The sequence below is a fragment of the Procambarus clarkii genome, unplaced genomic scaffold, assembly GCF_040958095.1.
Source record: "Procambarus clarkii isolate CNS0578487 unplaced genomic scaffold, FALCON_Pclarkii_2.0 HiC_scaffold_415, whole genome shotgun sequence".
Lineage (NCBI taxonomy): Eukaryota > Metazoa > Arthropoda > Malacostraca > Decapoda > Cambaridae > Procambarus > Procambarus clarkii.
Genome location: NW_027189448.1, coordinates 73,414 through 99,140, shown reverse-complemented (window position 1 = coordinate 99,140; position 25,727 = coordinate 73,414). Strand labels below are relative to the sequence as shown.

The 25,727-nt window shown below is 45.6% G+C and overlaps 1 long non-coding RNA gene across 1 annotated transcript; it reads right to left on the bottom strand.

Annotated features, from left to right (window-relative positions):
- Positions 1 to 14,046: 14,046 nt before the first annotated feature.
- Positions 14,047 to 23,462, bottom strand: LOC138361498 (uncharacterized). Its single transcript, XR_011226991.1, has 2 exons — positions 22,019 to 23,462; positions 14,047 to 14,651 (listed from the first exon to the last, which is right to left on the bottom strand). It is a non-coding gene; the product is annotated as an uncharacterized lncRNA (long non-coding RNA).
- Positions 23,463 to 25,727: the final 2,265 nt, after the last annotated feature.

Below are 25,727 nucleotides of genomic sequence, written 5' to 3'. Positions count from 1 at the left end.
CACGGAGGGGGGAAAATCCCCCACACTGAACACAGAAGCAGTCTCCAATCGAGGAACCTCACACTGGGCAGTGTCATGGCCCTCCTCCCCACAGCGGAAGCACGTGCGGGCCTGCCCTGGATAGAAAACTCGGAGCAGAAGACCACAGCACATAACCTTAGAGGGGATGGACTCCTTGAGGCGCATATGCAGCGTGCGAGTACCCAGACGGAGGCCCCGCAGCCGCCCGGCACTAAACAAGTTGTACCGATGACGCAACACCGTACCATACCTCGCAAACACAGAAGAAAGCTCCACCTCAGGAAACGCAACAGGTACCCCGTGCACGCTCACAAAGGTCAGCGGACCCCACGGATCAGAGACAGTCACAGACACAGCCGAATGAGGAAGGAGAGTCGTCCGCTCGTTCCAACACCCCACAAACCGCTCGTATCCAGGTGACGTTTGCCACGTCACCGCCACGCGAGTGGGAGAAAATTTCTCGAGACCGAGGAGATCCTTAATATCCACCTTCAGGACATCCAAAAGCGCAGCCGCCACAAGTTTCCAATCCACCGGCGCAGAGAACTCCAGCCGAGCCGTATTCACACGGCGGATGCGGCCACCACCAGCCGCCGCCATATTGCTGACCTCTGCCCCAGTCAGCTGGCGCCCCACACCAACGAGCAACCACCTCCAGTCAGCGACAAAAAGCTACTGGCAGCCAGAGCCCCTGGAATTTTCTTCGATAGCTTTCGGTGGAGAGAAGGTAGGCGTCCAACACTGCTTGTTTCAGAGTCTGGTAGTCATTCTCAGACGCCAAAGTACTGAGTGTAACTGCAGCTCTACCTGTGAGATGTACTCTGAGAAGGGTTGCCCATTGGTCGGCAGGCCAACTAAGTTGATTAGCAAGGGTCTCAAAGGTGGTGAAAAATACATCAACTTCTGTCTCTACGAATGGTGGCATTAACTTACTTGCATGTGAGATATTGAAACTGACAGGAACACTGGCGGTAGCTTGCTGGCGTTGAGCGAGGTGTGTAGTTTCCAACGCGAATTCTTGTTGACATTCCATAGCCATAGCAGCTTGTTGTTTGTCATGCTCGCGTTGCATCTCCAGGTGGCGTTGTTTTGTTTCAAGCTGTATTCGCTCACGTTCACGGAATGTTGCAATCTCACGTTCCTGTTCTTCTTTCCTCATGGCAGCTTCTCGTTCTTTTATTTGTAGAGCTTCTTTTTGTATGGCAGCTGCTTCTCTTTGCTGTTCTCGTTCGATCTTGGCAAGCTCTAGTTTGAGTTTCAGAGTTGCCAAATCAGGTTTATCTGCAATAAAGTAAGTTTCGTGAGTTTCAGAGTTAATCTTACCTTCCTCTAAGAGATGATCCAGTAACAGGTTATGTAGTTCATTTTTGTTGGCTTGGTAGGGAACTTCTAGTTGATACTCATGTGCAAGAGTTTGTAATTCAGTCCTCTTGGCACGACTTAAAGTCCCTATTTCACCTGCTGGATCTGCACGGAAAGCTTGGAGACGAAACATGGTGAAATTAGCAAATAAATGCACAACGAATATACTGTTGTGATATGGTGAATGTCAGAAACAGGACAACGTGGCAACTGGTACCTATCCTGTGGAATCGTTAACAATTAATGTTAATTTAAAGATGGTAAATGATTAATAAATCAAGATCGCAGGAAATCTTGTACCCGGTACTCAATGTAAGAGGATAAGGGCAAGAAAATCCTATTAAATAAGCGAAACTGAGTTTCTAAGACAAATGAAACAGTTAATTGCCTCAAAAGTGAATTTAGGTAGTCCAAGAATGTAAGCATACCTTGCCGAGTCTCTATAGGACATAAGCAAGTTTTTCCCACTGAAATGAAATATGATACTTACAGAATTAGCGAACTTTTGTGCTCTGAAAAAGAAGGCTAATTCCCTTCCAATGTAAATATCATCATCTCTGACCGACGTGTAGGGGTGCGAGGTGTCAACTGGTGACGAGAACTGCTGCTGAGGTCCCAATTCAGCAACTAAAGTTCGTGCGAGAGGAACTATGGCCCTCTTTATCCTCCTACCGTCGGATTGCAGAAGATTAGATGCTCTTGACCCGGGGACAGACCACAGTACCAGGGTACCAATATGATGATCTGCCGAAAATATGAGAAATATCCTAGGGACAAAAGATGGTAAACACGAGTAATAACACGGAGGGAGAGATGACCAATTAAGAGAATGACTGAGGCCTACAGTCACCACGTAATCCAAAGTTGTCTCACCTTCACCATATGCTACTCTCGGAATGCACAATTACACACAGCACCATATGAAAATAAAATTGAATATTGAAAATAGTGAGAAGCTACTTTACCAAAGCCAAGTACACTTACCACAAATTTACGATCTGGTACCAGTACCTGAGTGAAGCTCCGTGGACAGGCCCCCATGAAATGTGACGGTAAAGTGTTGGAGTGTTGATGTTCGGCTGTTCAATAGCTGGGGTCAAGGCCTCGTCACACTTACAGAGAGAAAAAAAGATCGTTTGCCCGTTTGTCTGTGGTAAGGTAATGGGAAGACACACAAAACACAAAGTATAAACAATGAAATTTTAATTACTCTAGAAAACAAGATATGAATAAAGACAATCTCTTGGCTTACGTAAAATTCAAAACAAATCAACAAACAAAACAACATGAATAATTAATGGCAGTAAAAATTTACTTTAAGACAAAATAAAGTGCACGTAATAATAGTGGTAAATCAAGTCAGGTGCTGAGAATACTGGCTTCAAGCTGCCACCTCCCTTAGTACACGACAGCCAGAGCTTTGTCTACTAGAGAGAGATGTCAACTCCAAAGAGCACAGAGATATTCTGAGGAGTACGGCGTGTGTTGGCCCAGACGTCAACTCAGGTAGTGGCGTGAGTGCAGGTGCGGCGACACACCAGCCAATCAGGAACAGGCAGGCGGAGAATGAGTAGTTTGCTGGTTTGACGGCGGGCGGGAGCCGGTGTGTCTAATGGTGCAAGGTACGCTTTGCTTCCTGGGCAAAACGTTTGGAGATACAGGTGGACGTATCTTGAATATAGTATCCCGGTTCACCCAAGGTTCAGGGACTGGCTCGGTTTTGTTGTCGGGCATCAAGCTTACCGCTTTCGCTGTCTTCCCTTCGGGTTGAATCTGGCGCCTCGCATTTTCACACGCCTTACTCGGATCATGGTGTCCCCCCTGCATCTGTTAGGTGTTTGGATTCTAGCCTACCTCAATGACTGGCTGGTTTGGGCTCCCAGCTAGTCCGCGTATCTGCTCGCCAGGGATTTGATTCTTTCTCAGCTCGCCGGGTTTGGGTTTTTGGTGAACTGGAGGAAGTCCCATCTGGTTCCCTCTCAGGTTTGGTCTTAGCTGGGTCTAGTTTGGGACGCTCGCACCGCTTCCTTGTCTCTGCCTCCGGCGGCTCTGCTTCGCTTGCGGTCCCGCCTTCGCCTGTTCTGAGGGGTTCCCAGGTCACGCGGAGGTTGCTCAAGCATTTGTGTGGGAGCCTGAACTTTGCCATGATAGTCTTCCCACCGGGTCGGGTGTGGCTTCGTCGGCTGTTCTGGTTCCTTCGGGGACGGCCCTTCCTCCTCTCTTGCGATCGTTGATACCTGGTTGATGGGGTTCTGGGAGTTCTTCTACTTCCCAAGCCCGGCCCGAGGCCAGGCTTGACTTGTCAGAGTTTGGTCCACCAGGCTGTTGCTTGGAGCGGCCCGCAGGCCCACATACCCACCACAGCCCAGTTGGTCCGGAACGTCTTTTAGAAAACAGTCTAGTTTTCTCTTGAAGATGTCCATGGTTGTTCCGGCAATATTTCTGATGCTCGCTGGGAGGACGTTGAACAGCTGCGAACCTCGGATGTTTATACAGTGTTCTCGGATTGTGCCTATGGCACCTCTGCTCTTCACCGGTTCTATTATGCATTTTCTTCCATATCGTTCAATCCAGTACGTTGTTATTTTACTGTGTAGATTAGGGACCTGGCCTTCCAGTATTTTCCATGTGTATATTATTTGGTATCTCTCTCGTCTCCTTTCTAGCGAGTATATTTGGAGAGCTTTGAGACGATCCCAATAATTTAGGTGCTTTATCGCGTCTATGCATGCCTTACATGTTCTCTGTATTCCCTCAATTTCAGCAATCTCTCCTGCTCTAAAGGGGGAAGTGAGTGCTGCACAGTACTCGAGATGGGACAACACAAGTGACTTGAAGAGTACAACCATCGTGATGGGATCCCTGGATTTGAAAGTTCTCGTAATCCATCCTATCATTTTTCTGGCTGACGCAATATTTGCTTGGTTATGCTCCCTAAACGTTAGATCGTCGGACATCATTATTCCCAAATCCTTGACATGCTGTTTACCTATTATGGGCAGATTCGATTGTGTTTTGTACCCAGTAGTATGTTTCAGGTCCTCATTTTTGCCGTACCTGAGTACCTGGAATTTATTGCTGTTAAACATCATATCATTTTCTGCTGCCCAGTCGGAAACTTTGTTGATATCTGCTTATAATTTTTCCATATCTTCAGCAGAGGTAATTTTCATGCTGATTTTTGTGTCATCTGCAAAGGATGACATGAAGCTGTGACTTGTATTTTTATCTATATCTGATATGAGAATAAGGAACAGCAGTGGTGCAAGGACTGTACCTTGAGGTACAGACCTTTTAACTGCTCTTGGACTTGATTTTATTTGATTGACTGTTACTCTTTGTGTTCTGTTCGACAGGAAATTGAGTATCCAGCATCCTACTTTACCAGTTATTCCCATTGACCTCATTTTGTGTGCAATCACTCCATGATCACATTTGTCGAATGCCTTTGCAAAGTCTGTGTATACTACATCTCCATTTTGCTTTTCTTCTAGAGCTTCTGTGATTTTGTCATAGTGATTAGAGTAGAGTAACTGTGACAGACAGGATCTTCCTGCTCTAAATCCATGTTGTCCTGGGTTGTTTAACTCATTTTCCATAAAACTAGAAATTTGATTCCTAATCACTCTTTCAAACATTTATTATGTGTGATGTTAGTGCAACTGGCCTATAATTTTTTGCCAAGGCTTTACTCCCCCCTTGTGCAAAGGAGCTATATCTGCAGATTTAAGTGCTGCTGGTATCTCCCCTGTATCTAGGCTCTTTCTCCATATTACGCCGAGTGCTCGCGTTACTGGTACTTTACATTTCTTTATGAATATTGAATTCCATGAGTCAGGCCCAGGAGCTGAGTGCATGGGCATATTGTCAATTTCTCTTTCAAAGTCTTCCAAGTTCATGTTAATATCCGTTATATTATCTGCAGCTTGAATGTCATTCATAAAGAAGCTGTCTGGGTCATCAACTTTCATGTTGTTTATTGGTGTGCTAAACATAGCCTCATACTGGCATCTTAGAATTTCACTAATTTCTTTGTTGTCCTCTGTGTACGTACCTTCAGTTGTAATTAAAGGTCCAATACTGGTGGAGGTTTTTGATTTTGATTTAGCATATGTGAAAATATATTTTGGATTTTTCTTTATCTCTAACTTTTCTTTATCTATTTATCTTTTTCTTTCTTTATCTTTATCTTTTCTTTATCTCTTTATAGGGAGCCGGCCGGCCAAGCAGACAGCACTCTGGACATGTGATCCTGTGGTCCCTGATTCGATCCCGGGTGCCAGTGAGAAACGATGGACAGAGTTTCTTTCACCCTATGCCCCTCTTATCTAGCAGTAAATAGGTACCTGGGAGTTAGTCAGCTGTCACGGGCTGCTTCCTGGGGGTGGAGGGCTGGTCGAGGACCGGGCCGCGGGGACACTAAAGCCCCGAAATCAACTCAAGATAACCTCAGAAGAAATTCTGTTCCAATTCCATTTGCTCAGCCTCATATGATCGCTTCAACGTTTGTTCTATTTCTTTGATCTCCCTGTTTAGGTTTATTTTCCTTGCTTGTGATAGTCGTGTATGCCCAAGCATTTCCGTTATTTTTTTCCTTCTCCTGTACAGTCTTCTGCGTTCTCTTTCTAGAGTGATCCTCTTTCTGACCCTCCTCACAGGCACGTGCTTCAGGCAGATCTTGTATGCTTCAGCTGTCAGTTGTTCTATTCCCTGTAATTACCTAAGTGTAATTACCTAAGTGTAGTTACAGGATGAGAGCTACGCTCGTGGTGTCCCGTCTCCCCAGCACTCTGTCATATACTGCTTTGAAATTACTGACGGTTTTGGCCTCCACCACCTTCTCACTTAACTTGTTCCAACCGTCTACCACTCTGTTTACAAAAGTGAATTTTTGTATATTTCTCCGGCAGCTTTGTTTCGTTAGTTTAAATCTATGACCTCTTGTTCTTGAAGTTCCGAGTCTCAGGAATTCTTCCCTATCAATTTTATCTATTCCTGTTACTATTTTGAACGTAGTGATCATATCGCCTCTTTTTCTTCTATCTTCTAATTTTTGCATATTTAATGCCTCTAATCTCTCCTCGTAGCTCTTGTCCTTCAGTTCAGGGAGCCACTTAGTGGCATGTCGTTGCACCTTTTCCAGTTTGTTGATGTGTTTCTTAAGATATGGGCACCATACAACCGCTGCATATTCCAGCTTTGGTCTAATAAAAGTTGTGAACAATTTCTTTAGTATTTCTCCATCCATGTATTTAAAAGCAATTCTAAGGTTAGAAAGTGTAGCATAGGCTCCTCACACAATGTTCTTAATGTGGTCCTCAGGTGACATTTTTCTATCTAAAACCACCCCTAGATCCTTTTCTTTATCAGAATTCTTAAAAGATTTCTCACATAATTTATAGGTTGTGTGGGGTCTATGTTCTCCAATTCCACATTCCATAACATGGCATTTATTCACATTAAATTCCATTTGCAAGTGTTGCTCCACATACTTATTTTGTCCAGGTCTTCTTGAAGGGCATGACAATCATCTAAGTTTCTTATCTTCCCTATTATCTTAGCATCATCAGCAAACATGTTCATGTAATTGTGTATTCCCACTGGTCAACCCGTTCTCACACAAGACAGCACATATATGACTTAATGCTTAAAGTCAATATGTTGAATATGAATTAGTAAATATGTGATATATTCCCAGTTACTTTTTTTCCAAGGCCCAAACTCTTCCTCACGTACCAACTTGCGTCTCACAGTACCCGTCCGTCAACCTAGATAGCAGAATAGTCGTGATTGGTTCAATTATAAGGAAAATTGTACTTTTCAGGTCCCACATGGGTTGTGAAATTTACCTACTATTGTCCATGCTCTTAGAATATTATAGATCAGCTACTTCCTATTGAAGGTTCGTAGTTTTGTTTTGAGAAATATTAGTTGTTCTTAGTAAATTATAATAAGCACTAAAAATTATTACATAGAATAACAGTCCTTCACCAATCAATATTATATACCATAGTTGGTGCTTTACAAATCTTTAAAGGATGTTTTGTAGGAACGCTAACAGAAAACGATGGTTCATTGGAATGTCTATGGGGTAAACTACTCTAAACAGGATGGTATTGTGTCTACTATACCAACTACAGGATCGGTATATTGTCCACTACTACCTGTTAGGTGAGTAAGGGGTGCAATACCACCCACAGGATGGGTATGAGGGTCACATCCACCCAGAGGATGAGTATGGGGATCACATCCACCCACAGGAAGGGTATGGGGTCCAATACCACCCACAGGATGAGTATGGCGTCCACTACAACCCACAGGATGGGTATGGGGCTCCAACCACCCATAGAATGGGTATGGGGCTCCAACCACCCATAAAATGGGTATGGGGTCCAATAACACCCACTGGATGTGTATATGGCGTCCATTGCCGCGCGTCGAGCTCGAAAACCGCAGCATTCATCTCAGAACCATGCCTATTTCACGCAGATTCCTTAATAAACGTAAAAGTTTTATATGTCACAAGAAAGATAGAAATATAAGCTTCATTCTAAATACCTTACCATGGGCATATTTAAATTTAAACCGAAGATACGTGTACTTTTATAATAGCCGAGCTCCGACCCCGGACAGATCGATCGACCGAGCAACTCTCTCAGAACAATGTTTATTTCACGTGAATTCGTTAGTAAACATATATGTTTTATATGTCTCAAGAAAGACAGACATATAAGCTTCACTTTAAACACTTTACTATAGACATATTTAAATTTCTAATGAAGATTATTGTATTTTAAAAATTACGGAGCTCCCACCCCGTACAGACTGAACGACAGAGCAACTCTCTCTCAGATCAATGTTTATTTCACGTAAATTCGTTAATAAATACAAATGTTTTATAAGTCTTAAGCAAGTTAGAAATAAGAGCTTCATTTTAAATACATTACAATAGACATATTTATAGCTCAAGTGAAGATACATATGTTTTTATAGTAGCGCTCAGTAGCTTGTCGGGCATGGAGTGCAGACGCCTACGCACTTGCCGATATATTGTATAATTAACAAAGATACGCTAATAAAGCCTAAAATCTTATATGCCTCCAGAAAGACCGATATATGAACATTATTATAATTGCACCAAATGAAATATATCATGTTCGAGAACAAAGATATATCATTTTTAAATTAAGTTTCGACTCTCTCTCGGGTGAGAGAGATGGGGCGACTCTCGCCCCATCTATTGGAGATTCTGTGCACTAAATACCCAAAGCTACTCAAACCCTCCTAGCATTATTTAAGTAATGAAGTAATATGGTATATTTACTCACTATAATGTGGGTGCTGAATACAGAACATGAGAAAACATATATTTACTCCAAACTAATATAATTTCATTATGAAATAAGTAGCATCAAAGGAAGTCGATGGTCCAAGCAGCAATGTTGTGGAGCGACTTATCCAAGATATATCGTTGTTTGGAAAGTGTTTGTTGGCATATCCAGTTGTCGCACTTCTCTGCTCAAATTATCACAAATTTAAATTATAATGTTAACAAGTAGAATACGTATTTTTAATAAAATCTAACATAACTAGCCAGAAAACATTTAACATTAATTAAAAAATATATGTTTGGAAGTTAAATCGACTTCATAGGACAATGGTTTTGTTATATATACTCGTTATTCGTTGACATGCGTTCGCTACTTAAACTACCATGTACTGTACTTATGTAAAATCTCCCATGTCTCTTCGCTCATCTCACCGAACCCTACAGGCTCTGTGATATATTGTTTAATTAATTGAGATTCACAAATAAAGCTTATAATTGTATATGTTATCAAAAAGGCAGAGCTTAGTTTAGTTCATTTATTATGCACTCCATACCCATCCTATGGACGATAGTGGAGTGTTACAGAGGCACATAATGGGCTCAGGGAATGAGCCCCACAATTCATATAGCCAAGCAAGTTATAATCTTGATAAGCTAGTTACAAAAGTCAATGCACATTGTCACATCAACAATGGGCTCGAGACCGACCACAAGTACAGTTTATAATTTAAGCAACTGACATATATGGAGGGCTAGTGTCACAATTGATATGTTTATCCTACACATAACCCCCTCTCCCCCATCCAATGGGCAGCGGTGGATAGGTTACAATCAAGTCGTTTTTTGCGTTTTATTCAGAGATTAGATCTTATTGGGTGAGGAAAGATATTCATATTTTAAAGAAGGCTTCTTGGCTGATGCTCTCCATTGATGCTCCATTGATGAAAATATACAACCTTTTGAAAATCAATGTTAGTTTGATCTAGATATTGTAATTAACGAAAGTATTTATGTCATCTGAAAGGTAGAAATATAGGCTACATTTAAAATCCTTTGTCATAAATATAACTGAAGTGAAAACGAAGATATATGCGTTTTGATAGTTACTTGATGGCTTGCTCTGAAAGTGTGAAGCCCTGCACACCAGCCAATAAATTGTATAATTAGTTTCCATATATTTTAATTAATCTTAAAAATCTATATGTCAGAAGAAAGGAAGATGTAGCCGTTAATGTGACAACATTTAAAAATATATATATCTTAAGTTAAATAAATAATACCACCTTATTGCCGGTGTCCGGACACATGAAAATTACCTAGGTATCAGTATCCAGCCAGGCGGGGATCACAGGCTGCACAATACTGATAAATTTATGTAATGCACTACTTGTGGTCGATCTCGAACCCATTTATGATGTGACGACTTATAGTGAATTTTGTAACTAGCTCATTAAGATTGTAACTTGCTTAGCTAAATGAATTGTGGGGTTCGGTCCATTCATTTTCTTTCTTTATTATGCACCCCATAATACACATCCCGTGGGCGGTGGTGTAAAGGATTACAGAGGCACATAATCGGTTCAGGAACTGAACCCTCTAGTTCGTTTAGCTAAGCAAATAACAATCTTTTGACGCTAGTTACAAAATTATTAATGTACACATACTTATGCATACATGTACATATTCATACGTATACATATATACATACACATACATATTTAATCACCACCACAAATACACACATCAGTAATCTTTTGTGTCACAAGTGATTCAACAAGAGGCTCACAACAGTCACTATACAAGGCACTTTACATTTATGGTGAGTCACACAGTTACTAGTCTTGCTGCACACCCACCCAACTGGGCGGCAGCTTTACAGTCATGTGCTCCACACCCACCCAACTGGGCGGCATCTTTACAGTCATGTGCTCCACACCCACCCAACTGGGCGGCAGCTTTACAGTCATGTGCTCCACACCCACCCAACTGGGCGGCAGCTTTACAGTCATGTGCTCCACACCCACCCAACTGGGCGGCAGCTTTACAGTCATGTGCTCCACACCCACCCAACTGGGCGGCTGCTTCACAGTCATGTGCTCCACACCCACCCAACTGGGCGGCAGCTTTACAGTCATGTGCTCCACACCCACCCAACTGGGCGGCAGCTTTACTGTATTCCAGTAATAATTCTGTATACCAACTGGTAGATCGTTTATGTAGACAATGAACATTACCGGTGCAAGAACTGAACCCTGAGGTACTCCACTCGTGACATTCCTCCAATCCGATACCTTGCCTCTGATTATGGCCCTCATTTTTCTGTCAGGAAATTTTTCATCCATGTTAGTAGCTTACCTGTCACTCCTCCAATATGTTCCAGTTTCTAGAACAACCTCTTATGGGGAACTCTGTCAAAAGCCTTTTTTAGGTCCAGATAGATGGAGTCAACCCAACCATCTCTTTCCTGTAAAAATTTTGATAACCTAGCAAACCCAGCTCCCGTGTGGGAGTTTCGTTGCTTAAGACCGTCTCCCATTGAATGGTTGCAAGGTCTACATTCATTTTTTCCCAGTCGATCCTCGTATTGTTAAAATTAAATTGATTGAATATTCCTTCTCGCTTGTTGGGTCTTAGACCTACTACCGTTATTTATGCTAGTTCGCACTTCAATGAGCTTATGGTCCGAGTACGTAGTATCAGAGATTGTAATGTCTCTGATTAGGTCATCATTGTTTGTGAATAGCAAATCTAGTGTGTTTTCGTTCCTAGTTGGGTCTGTGATCTGTTGATTGAGCGAGAATATGTCACAAAATCTCAAAAGTTCTCTGACCTGTGGTTGGTTATTTCCCGGGTCATTCCCTGCTATGATATTTGTGTTTACCATTCTCCATCTTAGACTTGGTAAATTGAAATCTCCAAAGAAGACAATATCTGGAGCTGGGTTTGCTAGGTTATCAAGCATGTTCTCTATTTTGTGCATCTGCTCTGTGAATTCCTCAACCGTTGTATCTGGCGGTTTATATATTAGAATAATAATTAGGTATATTTTTTCTACCTTAATTCCAAGTACCTCTACCATCTCATTAGTTGAGTTTAGTAGCTCTGTGCATACCAGGTCCTCTTTTAATATACAGACCTACTCCTCCATTTGACTTATTTTCTCTATCACATCTATATAAATTATAATTTGGAATCCAGATTTCACTATCAATGTAATCTTTCGTATGAGTTTCCGTGAATGCCCCAAATATTGAGTTTGACTCTAAAAGGAGGCCATTTATGAACTTCACTTTATTTCTTGACTTTGATTTTAGACCTTGAATGTTGGCAAATATGAATGATTGTCCATATTGTGTGTCACTTCTGGAAGGTTTTGGTAGTTCCCCCTCCTCTCCATTGGGTTCGTCCTCCGGGGGCTTTGCGTCGGTTGCTGCAGCGCTGGCTTCCTCTTCAGGTTTTTTGGGTTCAGTGCCTTGGCGCCTGCCCAAGCCCTTGCTCGATGTGTACACGGACACGTCGTCTCTTGGCTGGGGTTTTGTGACCAGTACTCACCAGGCAGGCCAGGGGCGGTGGGGTCCATCCTTCCATCGGGCTAACAGCATGGTCCAGGAGTTCGGGGCAGTGTGGATGTCACTTTGGAGGGTTCAAGTTGCTCGCAAATCGACGATCCGGCTCCATTCGGACTACTTCCTGGTTGTTCATTGGCTGAACCGAGGGGGTTCGATGCAGTCTTTGGCTCTTTGGGGCTGGTCGCTTCGGGTGACTCGTCTGCCGAGTTCTCGGGGTTTGGCTCTCCTGGCTGTTCATGTTCGGGAGGGGCTGTCCAACGTTTTGACGGACGGCCTGTCTTGTTACCTTCCCCTTTCCACAGAATGGACGGTCAACGCAGACTCTTTCAGTTGGCTGTGCCAGACGTTCAGGACTCTGAACGTGGATGTCTTTGCGTCGGCGTGGTCGAGGCATCTCCCGGTATACGTGGTGCCCTTCCCCGACTGCAAGGCCGTTGGGGTCTTCTCGAGTCTGAAGACTTCTCGAGTCTTCGCATCTGGAGTTTTTGACTCGGTTTATCATCAAAGGGATGGTGCGCAGGTGGTGTCGTTGTTGGTCTCCCACCTGCGTGCTTCGTCTCGGCTGCAGTATGAAGTTTCCTGGCGGTCCTTCCGGTTCTTCCTACCACTGCGTAGGTGCTCTTCTGTTTCTGATAGGGTTGTTCTGTCCTTTCTCTCTTGATTGTTTCAGGACCATCATCTTATGTCCAATACTGTCACCTCGTATCATGCAGCGCTGGCGGAGCCACTTCAGCTTGTTTTCGGTGTTGATGTTACTTCTGCCCCGTTCCGCAAGCTGTCTTGGGCGTTGTTTCACCTCCGGCCTGCTCATGCACCTCCTGAGCCGTCCTGGTCCTTGGACTGGGTGCTTTCACTTCACTCTTCTCCTCGGTTTGTTGTGGACCCTTCCGTTCGGGATTGTTTTTCTAAAGCTCATTTCCTGATGGCTTTGGCTTCTGGGGGTCAGGTAGGGGATATTCCTGCTCTCCTCCGGCGCAGGGGTTTCTGCTCCTTTGGTCCTGGTGGTCATTTTGTTCAGTTGCAGCCGTCTCCTTTTCTAACTATGAATGAAACAGCTGCGTTTCGGACGGGGCCTTGGGTTGTTGATGCTTGGTTGGTCAGGCCGGGGGTGCATCTTGTGTTGCGTCTGGTTGCAGCCCTCCGTTGTTATTTGTGCGCCACGGCTTCGGCAACCGGGGATGTGCTTTGGGTTGACCCGGTTTCCCTTCTTCCCTGTTCCCGGGCTCGGGTCTCTCAGGTTGCTCGCAAGGTTAAGTCTAGCCAGCCTGCGGTTCATTCCCGTGCCCACGACGTTTGTAAGTTTGCGGCTTTGGCTGCCGTTTTAGGCAACATGTCTTGGGTTGACATTCGGGCGCGAAGCATGACGAAGGGGAATAACAGTAGCCCATGAAAAATTTCAACACGAGACAGCACGAAACAATAGGTGTAAATTGGGTAAGTTTTATATTTTAAGAAAAAGACCTGGGTAAATATTGTTTCGGTAACAGGGGTGAACGCTATGCTACATGATAGTTCACACTCTGTGTTGCTCCCTTGGTTCATACGAATGGGTGATAACGGATTTCATCCATTCCTAAGCTAAATAAACAATCCGCAGGCCGTTCTGAATATTAATGGATGTTACAGCCACAATGGGTCGCAACCGGGTTTTTTACTGGAGGAACCACAGTTCTAGTATCCGACCCCAAGTTAGTAGTGGCTTTCAAAGAGTGAGCTTGGTAATGCAAGTAAAACACAATGGGGGAGATGCAAGGAATACGACACTTCATCAATTATCAATATATTCACATAAGTACTTTCCCATCACCTTATATAGAATTATAAAGGGAGTATTACTACACTGGATATATACACAAGTGTCGCTCTCATAGGACACTAAGCGCTCCTCGATGCTCATGCGATGCAGTCTTGTCAACTTCTATGTTTCCTCAACACACAGTACCATCCTCAACCAGTACTGGGAACACCAACGAGCCTACCCTAGCCACGGGCCAGCCTATACAGTCTCACTAGGTGCTCCTTGCAAACGCCCACAATCACTCTCCAGCCTGGTGCTGGCAGAGAACATCAGCCTCGCGCTACTGGGCCTCTTCACGAACACATACAAGGGTAGCTAACCCCTGGCAGGAGCTTCTTGCAACTAGCTAGTTACACTCCTCCGTAGCACCTTACTGTCAGTCGTCTCTTCCTCTAGCCAGTCTCGGGATACACCGAATTCTGTCACTGCCACTTCACAGGCAGACAGCAGACACTACACAGTCCCTCTTCGGCAGCGGCTCACTGCTCACGTAAAGCAGAATGGAGTAGAGATATATAGGCTGCCTTGGGTAGACTGACTGTCGCCGTACCACAGCAGCCCTACGTCACCTCTGTGGATACAGATACGTCATCAGTAAACTGGCCAGCACTAGGACACTAGGAATACGACACTTGCAAGGAATTTGACCCCCTTTGGAGGTCGAACAGGGTCCTGGCTGCTCGCTACCTGGTAAATGTTCCGGGGCCAGGTAGGGCCTGTGTTGCCTTGGGTCAGTGGTTGCAGCCAGTTGTCTCGACTTCACGTTGAGGAATGAGGATGAACAGCCTCCCGGGGAAAGTCCCTGTTTTTCCTTATCTTTGGATAGCTAGCTCCGGGGAGCCGACAGGGCTCTCCCCAGAAAAGTGTTTAATGTAATGAAACGCCATTTTCTGGGCGAGTCCCGGAGGCTCCCTGGCATCCCTCCCTCCCTCCAGTCGGTGGTGTTTTTCATGCTTTTTGACATCCAGTCTAAAAACTGTGGGTTGGGTCGCCGTCGGATGGGTCTGGGACTCCCCCTTCTCCCTCCCGGGGAGAGGGGGTGGTTGTGCAGACGGCGGCGTGTCGACATGATGACGTCATGCTAGTTTGCTAATTTTTATTTCGGGAGATCTGTCCACCTGTTCGGCTTTTGGTTCCAATAATTTTACCAGAATAGGGGTTTGTTTGGGGCGCCTACCTTTCTGGGTGCCTGTCCCAGTCGATGGCAGACAGGATGCTCCCAACCACAGGTGGGGATCTCTACAGGCCATTGCTCCTCGTGCCTCTCTAGAGGGGGCCAGGTTCTGGCTTGTGGTCCCCAGTAGGCAGAACTCCATGCATTGACTGATGCTAGACAGATATACATATCCATCCAGCCTGGATAGCTCCAAGGAGCTTCTGAGACTCACCCAGGAAATAGCATTTCACTACATTCAACGCTGTTTTTTTTTTTACCTGCTAACACTGTTCACCATGCAGTAAACAGGTATCCGGTTGTTAGTAAGTAAGAAAGTAATTATCAAAAGAAGGCACCAAACCGGGAAGGCTATGTAGCACCATCAAATGTGCGGGATAATCAGAGGGCGCTAAATATCACCAAGGATGCCAATACGAGAACAGAAACGCATAAGGCAAACGATATCAAAAGCATTCCAGTCACCAAGAATACTACCGAGAGACAAGCGACCGCGGGGAATGGTCGAAAAACAAGACACACGCTCGTCCCGGAAATCAGGACATTCAACAAGGATATGCACGACCATAAGAGGGACAATGCAAATAGGACAATAAGGAGCAGGGCGGCGCTCCATCAAGTGACCATGAGTTAAGCGAGTATGGCCAATACGCAACATCGCCAGAGCCGTTTCCCATCGGCAGTTACGGTGGTAGGAGGACAGTCATAAGGACACACAACTTAAGAGCACGTAGTTTGTTACCAGTAACAGACGACCAACAAGCCTGCCAACGGGTAAGGATAGAGGAATGGATAACCGGGTAAAAGTCGGAATAAGAAATACCTTTACGAGAGATGGGACAAGAGCGGACAGCTTCCCTGGCAGCAGCATCCGCACGCTCATTTAAAGACACACCAATATGGCTGGGAACCCAACAAAACTCAACCGACTTAAATTTACTGTGAACAAGAAACAGCCAATGCTGGATCTCAACAACCACTGGATGAACCAGATTAAAGGACCTGAGAGCCATGAGGGCACTATGAGAGTCAACAACAACTACAAAGGAAGATTAACAACGAGAAAGCAGGAAACGAAGAGCATAGAAAATAGCTTAAAGCTCCGCTATGAAGATGCTAGTCTCCAGAGGTGAGCGACACATATAGGTGCAATCAGGAAAAACAACAGAGTAGCCAACACTGCCTGCAGACTTAGATCCATCGGTGAAGACGGAAACGGAACGGGAGTGAGAAGAAAAGTGCTCAAGGAAAAGGCGTTTGAGAACCGCAGGAGGGGTAAAAGCTTTAGTGATGCGGGTCAAGGATGTACAAAACTGTGGAAGGGGGACTCTCCACGGGGGCAAAGAAGGAACAACAGGAGGAGAAATATTAGAAATACGAACGGAAAGAGAGTCCTGTAAGCGAGATAACTGGATAAAGAGGGAGGTGGTGAAGAGGAACAGGAACTGCAGGAGGGGTAAAAGTTAAAGCACGACAGAGGCGAGAGGAAGGATGTTGCAAGGGCCGCATAAGATAGTGAAGACAGTAGCGATCCCGGCGGTCCAGGAGAGACAGGAAGCCAGTGTCAACATACAAGCTGAGGACGGGAGTCGAATGAAAGGCACCAGAAGTGAGGCGCAACCCAGTATGGTGCAAAGCATCAGGACAGCGAAGAGTAGAAGGAGAAGCAGACGAGTAAGCAGGGCAACCATAATTGAGCTTAGACAGGATGAGAGAGGAATGTAAAGCAAGGAGAGTGCGTCTATCCACTCCCCAAGAAGTATGGGACAATACTAGAAGGAGGGTAAGGGCCTTAGAGCACTCAATACGGAGGTAAGAAATATGGGGAGACCAAGACAAACGAGTGTCAAAGAATAACTCCAAAAGCTTCGCGGAATCTTTGTACTCAAGGGGATGACCATAAAGTGACAAAGAGGGATGAAGAACGATCCGTTTCCGAGTAAAAGTCATGGCACAAGTCTTAGTAGTAGAGAACTTGAAGCCATGATCGGTGGCCCAAGACGACACGGCATCAATCGCAAGTTGAAGCCGGCGTTGAAGGAGAGGCGAATCATCACCCTGACAGCAAAGGGTAAGATCATCGACATAGAGAGCGGAGAAGACACCTGAAGGAAGAGAGGAAAGAAGATCATTGAGGGCAACCAGAAAAAAAAAGAGTAGTGCTCAGAACACTACCCTGGGGCACACCTTCGTATTGCTGAAAAGAGGCAGAGAGAGCGGTACCAAGCCTCACCCAATAGGAACGATGAGAGAAGAAGCTTTGGAGAAAGAGAAGGAGATTCCTTTGAAGGCCAAATGAATGATGTTGGGACAGAATATGATATCGCCAAGTGATGTCGTAAGCCTTTTCCAGGTCAAAAAGGACGGCAACAACGGAGGTCTTCGCAGCAAAAGCAGTACGAATATAGACCTCCAAGTTCACCAGGACATCTGTTGTGCTGCGGCACTTGCGGAAACCAAATTGAGAAAGGGAGAGGTGATGGTGTTCCAAGAACCACATCAGACAAACGTTAACTATACGTTCAAAGAGTTTGCAGATACAACTTGTGAGGGCAATAGGGCGAAAGTCCGTAGGGGATGTTCCCAGAGACCCTGGTTTGCGAACAGGGAGGTCAATGGCATCGAGCCAGTCCTCAGGGACTGATGACGACTCCCAGATCCGATTATATGGACTCGGTAAATACTGAGACATGCATGAAGTGAGATAGCGAAGCATCTCATAATGAATGCCATCGGAGCCCGCCGCCGTAGAACCGCAGAGGGCCAGGGCAGACCGAAGTTCAGGGAGAGAGAAGGGATCGTTATAGGGAAGGCGAAGATGAGTACAGAAATCCAAAGGACAAGATTCAAGGACAGGTTTACAAAGAAGGAAAGATTGGGGAAGATGAAAACCAGAGCTAACAGAAGAAAAGTGGGAACCCAGTTCGGTAGTGACCTGCAACGGGTCCGCCACATGAGTACCACTGAGGTGAAGGACCTGTGAGACATCGGGAATGAACTTGCTCACTATCTTGCGGATACGCTTCCAGATCTGTGGCAGAGGAGTTTCGGACGTAATGGTGGAGACATAGGATGCCCAACAATTACGTTTAGCCGTACAGATGGCCCTACAGGCCACCGCACTTGCCTTCCGAACGAAAAGAAAAGAATTGGCCGTCTGCCAACGGCGGTGTCTCTTCCAGGCTGCACGCTTATAGCGGACAGCCCGAGCACAGTCTGTATTCCACCAGGGAACGCACTTCCGTGGGTCCTGAGAGGAAGAGCGCGGAATAGAGGGAGGGCAGCGTTGAAGATGGTGTCATGAAAAAGGAGGAGAGAGCGAGGGAGAGGCAGAAGGGAGAGGTCAGAGAGAGCAGCACTGAGGGTAAATAGGTTCCAGTCTGCCTTAGCAAACTGCCACCTAGGGAAGGAGAGGGGAGGGTGAAAAGAGAAAAAGGTAACAAGTATGGGGAAATGGTTACTGCCATGGAGGTCATCAAGAACCTGCCACTTGAAATCTAAGTAAACAGAGGACGAACAAAGAGAAAGATCAAGACAGGAAAGGGTGCGAGTGCGAGAGTCCAAATACATGGGCTCACCAGAATTCTAAAGAGACAGGAAAGAAGAGAGGATGAATGGCTCAAGAAGGCGACCTCGGGTGTTCGTCAGAACATCACCCCAAAGGGAATGACGACAATTAAAATCACCTAGCAGGAACACATGCTCCGGCAAGGAGTCCAGTAGGTGTTTCAGATCGGGAAGGGAAAGCAGGACACTCGGGGGGGAGATGAATGGAACAAACGGTGTACCATTTCCTCAAAAGATACAAGCAGCAGAACAATGTAGAGGCAAAGGAAAAAGTAATTGGACAAAGGAGACATCCGAGCGAATCAAGAAAGCAGAAGAGTTAGGAGCCCCAGCAACAGCAGGGGGGGGGGGGGGAAGAGAAAGGAATAGCCACGAAAGCGACCAGGACGAGCACCAAGCATTGGCTCCTGGAGACAGACACAAAGGGGCAAAAACCGCGAAATCATAAGCTGGAGTTCGAGGAAATTGGCATAATAACCTCGAACGTTCCATTGAAAAATAAATATCGACGAGAAGAGGAAGGACATCAACAGAGAACAACGAAGAAACAAAGGTGAAAAGGGAACACAGCACGTTAAAGAAGTGCAGGATCAGGGTCAGGGTCAGCAAAGTCAGGATTAGGGGGCATGAGTAAACTGAGTAAAAAAGTAGGGAAGGTAGCTAGAGGACCAACCAGAGGCGGACGAGTAGGGTCTGGAGGAGGAAGAGGGGGGATAACCGAGGGTCAAGGAAAGCAGCAGGAGGGGCAGAAACCAAGGGACGCACCTCAGCAAGGGCACCAAGCGGGGCTAAAGAGACCTCCATAGCAGGAACAGGGGGGCGTAACCACCGAAACGGGAGGGGACGGAGCAAGAGTGTCAGAAGTAGGGGGCGAGGAAGAAAGCGAAGCCTTTTTACCCATTGGGGAGGAGGAGAGGAGAGGAGCCAGGCTTACGCTTCTGACTTGGAGAGACCGGTGTCCCAGCAACTACGTACCGGGCAACGGATTCCAGCATCTCAACAGGAGAAGCTGAACGAGAGCACACACGACGGCCGTTAGGAGAGCGATGGACATCAGCCCGCACCGACAGGCGGCGGGGAGAGTCAGTAGATGGAGGAGAAGGATGGGAAGGAGGATCGGAGGAAGACGAGGAAGAAGACACAGGAGACATGACAGACCGGGTAGAAAGAAGGGGAATCCCAGACAGAGGACCAGGAGGGGGATCCTTCGGGACAGAACTCAAAGGAACAGAGGAGGGGACAGTGAGCGTATCAGGGTCCAAGGCCCGGAAACGGTTGTGGGTTCGAGGAAGGTGGGAAGGACGAGGAGAGGAAGAGCGCAACACGCGAGCATAAGAGACACTAGCATAAGACGGGAGCCAGCGAACCTGGCGCCTCGCCTCAGGAAAAGATAAACGCTCCCGGTGCTTCAAGGTGAGGACGGCCGCCTCAAGCTTATAATGGATACACGCACGGGAGAAGGTAGGATGAGCCTCACCGCAGTTGAGGCAGCGAACCTGGGGAGAAGTGCACTCCGACTTAGAGTGACCTTCTCCCCCACACAAAGGACAGAGAGAGACAGTCCCAGAGCAGTGGAGGGCACCATGCCCAAACCTCCAGCACTTGTTACAGAGCCTAGGAGAAGGAATGTACTCCTGGACAGAGCACCTGGCACCAGCAAGAATGACAGAGGGTGGAAGGGTCCTACCATCAAAGGTAATCTTCACAACCCGAAGGGGTTGACGGCGACGACCACGAGAGGACGAGTAAACGTATCTACCTGGAGGACAAAATGGCCCTGGGCATGGAGGATATGCCGAATATCATGGTGGCAGTCCTGCAGATTCCGAACACCGGTTGCAACATGGGGCGAGAGGAAAATAGTGCCAACACTGGCATTCAACCGAGTGTTCTTGGAGACCCAAACAGGGGTCTCACCAAGGCAGGACAAGGCAGCCAAGTGGGATGTAGCATCCTGAGGAGCAGCAGCAACAACACGAGTACCGAGACGAGTAGGGTTGAAGGTAACAGAAGCATCTACGGAATTAACAAGATGCCGATGGAGGGAGAAATCGTCAGGAGGCGCAGAATCAAGAGGGAGGAGATCAAAGTATTTGGCCCACGAAGCGGGACCAAACAAGGCCTGATACGCATCAGTACGGGAAGGAATCGAGCGATTGCGGCCATGTCGAGGACAGCATTGAGAACCCCCAGAGAGAGGGGGGGGTTAAAGGGCGTAGTAGTCACTACTAGAGACTGAGCCGTGCCAGGGGACGAGGTGGTCACCACTGGGGGCTTGGGGCTCGACCCAACTACAGAGGAGGGAGGGGAGCCGAGGGGAGTAGTCAGAGAGGTCAAAGGAGGCGCAAGGTCGGGGCTCAATGTAGCGGGGGCTACAGAGCCCGGTCTTCCAACACGATCCGACTCAAGGGCTTGGTCACCCACCCCACGAGCCTGAGAAGGTAAAAGAGGAACAGTATGCAACATAGGTACAAAAAGGAAAAACATTCATTCACGAATGTGCCCTCATACCCACCATGGAGCCACAATTAGAGGCAGGGCACCCAACAAGAAGCTATCGCCGATCATGCCGGGGCTCCCTAGGGGTGCATTGTGGATATACGCCCCACAAACGCCACCTTAAGAACCGTCAGTCTGTCGAGATCGGGTTCAGTGACGAAAGGAGGATTGACAATAAAAGGTTCCCCTCGCTCGAGACGTCAGGTACTACAGTTCTACGGGTGCAAGAGTATGCCTCCTCAAGCACCCGGGCGTCAAAATAAAAAGTCCAAAAGAATAACCAAAACAAGCAAAAGGTCGGCAGGAAACGACAAGCAGATAGGAGAAAAGGGGAGAAAAACAAAACAGAAGGAAAAGGAAAAGTCGTTCAGCACAATTAGAGAGGACAGCAGCAGGAGCACAAGGCGACAAAAGGACAGAGGACTGTCCCAAGGAGCATCACTCTCCGGCAGCAGCCCACCAAGCCCCCCTCACAGCAACGAGCTGAACAGGGAGGGGGGCCGGTTGTTAGGCAATTGTTGTTGGTTTCATCCTGGGGAAAGGCAGTAATTGACTAAGGGGGGGGGGAAGGTCTTGAGAAGCTACAAGTATAGGCTTCCAGTCCCCAACAATAAGAATTATTAAATTATTCTGAGAAACGAAGCCAAGGTTTACTTACTCTAAGGGCTGATCCCCTTCCCTTGCAAAGGTTTACTTACTCTGGGGGAATTTTAAAACCCTCTGCAGCTCCTTGAATCCTGGGCACACTATCCAACGTGTGGTTTTGGGCACTGTGTTGGAAGCCTTCACCTCTGCAGCCTCAGCTTTTACATCTTGGCTCGCACACTCTTGAGACTTGTTCTCCAGCGAGTCTGTGACACACAAAACCAAGGTTATATTTATTCTTTAGCCAAAGTTGATCAATTTGCATGCTTGTGTGACGAGTACGAGAGAATGTGCACAATGAAATCACAAAAACAGGATGATTATTAACAAATATTGATGTTGAACGGCTCAATCAAACCCCTGCCCGTGGACTTTCCACACACACACACACACACACACACACACACACACACACACATTTAGAGCAATAGACTGGGAGGCCTATGAAGCAAGAACGTAGGACTTTTGGACATGCAGATTTGTGAACCTCATTCTGGAGACATTCTCGTATCAACACATAAAGCAAGCCACAAGAATGAGGGAAGGAGATATACCGTCAGTACTGGATCTAGTATTCACCAGGAAAGAAGAAGAGATTTTTGACATCCAGTACCTTCCTCCCTTGGGAAAGAGTGATCACGTCCTGTTAGACATTAAATATGCTTTAAGATATCATCTAGAAGAAAATGGGGACATTGAAACAGTTGATAAACTCGATTTAAGGAGAGGCAACTATGGGGAACTTCGAAATTTTTTTAATGAGTGTAATTGGACAGAATTGTTGCTAGGCAGGGAAGTAAATGAAATGTATGCCTAATTTTTAAAACTATACGAGGAAGGCACACAAACATTCATACCAAAACAGAGATGCAGGGCCAGAAAACAGGACTGGTTCGACAGAAATTGTGAGAGGGCAAGAGACCAAAAGACACAAAAATGGAATCAGTATAGGAAGAGGCCAAACCCCCAAACATACCAGCGATACAAAGATGCGAGAAACAACTATACAGCAGTAAGGAGAGAGGCAGAAAGAAATTTTGAAAAAGGGATAGCAGATAAATGTAAAACAGAACCGGGCATATTCTACAAATTCATAAACAACAAATTGCAGGTAAAGGATAATATCCAGAGGTTGAAAATGGGAAACAGATTCACGGAAAATGAAAAGGAAATGTGTGAAACATTAAATGAAAAGTTCCAAAGTGTGTTTGTACAAAATGAAAGCTTCAGAGAACCAGACACAATAAGAATTCCAGAGAACAACATAGAGCGGATAGAGGTGTCTAGAGATGAAGTGGAAAATATGCTAAAGGAGCTCGGGAAGATCAAAGCAGCTGGCCCAGATGGCGTTTCACCATGGGTTCTGAGAGAATGTGCATCTGAGCTCAGCATTCCACTTCACCTGATCTTTCAGGCATCCCTGTGTACAGGAATCGTAGCAGACGTGTGGAAACAGGCTAACATAGTTCCAATCTACAAAAGTGGCAGCAGGGAAGACCCCCTCAATTATAGACCTGTATCATTGACAAGTGTAATAGTGAAAGTATTGGAAAAGCTAATCAAAACTAAATGGGTAGAACACCTGGAGAGAAATGATATAATATCAGACAGACAGTATGGTTTTCGATCTGGAAGATCCTGTGTATCGAATTTACTCAGTTTCTATGATCGAGCCACAGAGATATTACAGGAAAGAGATGGTTGGGTTGACTGCATCTATCTGGACCTAAAAAAGGCTTTCGACAGAGTTCCACATAAGAGGTTGTTCTGGAAACTGGAAAATATTGGAGGGGTGACAGGTAAGCTTCTAACATGGATGATAAATTTTCTGACTGATAGAAAAATGAGGGCAGTAATCAGAGGCAATGTATCGGAATGGAGAAATGTCACAAGTGGAGTACCACAGGGTTCAGTTCTTGCACCAGTGATGTTTATTGTGTACATCAATGATCTACCAGTTGGTATACAAAATTATATGAACATGTTTACTGATGATGCTAAGATAATAGGAAGGATAAGAAATTTAGATGACTGTCATGCCCTTCAAGAAGACCTGGACAAAATAAGTATATGGAGCACCACTTGGCAAATGGAATTTAATGTAAATAAATGTCATGTTATAGAATGTGGAATAGGAGAACATAGACCCCACACAACCTATATATTATGTGAGAAATCTTTAAAGAATTCTGATAAAGAAAGAGATCTAGGAGTGGTTCTAGATAGAAAACTATCACCTGAGGACCACAAAGAATATTGTGCAAGGAGCCTATGCTATGCTTTCTAACTTTAGAATTGCATTTAAATACATGGATGGCGATATACTAAAGAAATTGTTCATGACTTTTGTTAGGCCAAAGCTAGAATATGCAGCTGTTGTGTGGTGCCCATATCTTAAGAAGCACATCAACAAACTGGAAACGGTGCAAAGACATGCTACTAAGTGGTTCCCAGAACTGAAGGGCAAGAGCTACGAGGAGAGGTTAGAAGCATTAAATATGCCAAAACTAGAAGACAGAAGAAAAAGAGGTGATATGATCACTACGTACAAAATAGTAACAGGAATTGATAAAATCGACAGGGAAGACTTCCTGAGACCTGGAACTTCAAGAACAAGAGGTCATAGATTTAAACTAGCTAAACACAGATGCCGAAGAAATATAAGAAAATTCACCTTCGCAAATAGAGTGGTAGACGGTTGGAACAAGTTAAGTGAGAAGGTGGTGGAGGCCAAGACCGTCAGTAGTTTCAAAGCGTTATATGACAAAGAGTGCTGGGAAGACGGGACACCACGAGCGTAGCTCTCATCCTGTAACTACACTTAGGTAATTACACTTAGGTAATATTACACACACACACACACAGAGCTTCTGTGGCTAGCAGGAACGGATCCAGACTTCTAATCATGGGAGACTTCAACCATGGGAAGATAGATTGGGGGAACAGAGACCCACATGGAGGCCCAGACACATGGACAGCTAAGCTGCTGGATGTGGCAACAAGAAACTTTCTAAGTCAACACGTCAAGGGACCGACAAGAATGAGAGGAGGGGATGAACCAGCCTTGCTTGATCTGATATTTACCCTAAATGAGTCTGATACAAGGGAAGTTAAGTTGGAAGCCCCCTTGGGAATGAGTGATCATAGTGTATTGAGCTTTGAGTACCTGGTTGAGCTGGGAATTATCACCCCCAAAAAAGAACTGGGAACCAAAGGGCTGGCGTACCGAAAGGGAAACTATGAGGAAATGAATAAATTCCTATGGGATATACATTAGGACACAGAACTCGGAACCAAGTCTGTACAAGACATGATGGACTATGTCACCCAAAAATGTCAGGAGGTTGTAAGCAGGTTTGTTCCAGCCCGACAGAAAAAAACAGAGAAGCAAAGGAAGAATCCGTGGTTTAATAAGGAATGTATGAAAGCAAAGGAGCAGAACAAAAGGTCATGGAGGAACTTCCGTAATAACAGAACACCAGAAAGTAGAGAGATACCAGAGAACCAGGAACGAGTATGTCAGTGTGAGAAGAGCAGCTGAGAAAAGGTATGAAAATGATATAGCTAATAAAGCCAAGACCGAACCCAAGCTACTACACAGTCACATCAGGAGGAAGACAACAGTGAAGGAACAGGTGATGAAACTTAGGGTGGGCGAGGACAGGTACACAGAGAATGACAAAGAGGTGTGTGAAGAACTTAACAAAAAGTTCCAGGAGGTCTTTACAATAGAACAGGGAGATGTCGCGGCAGCTAGAAGAG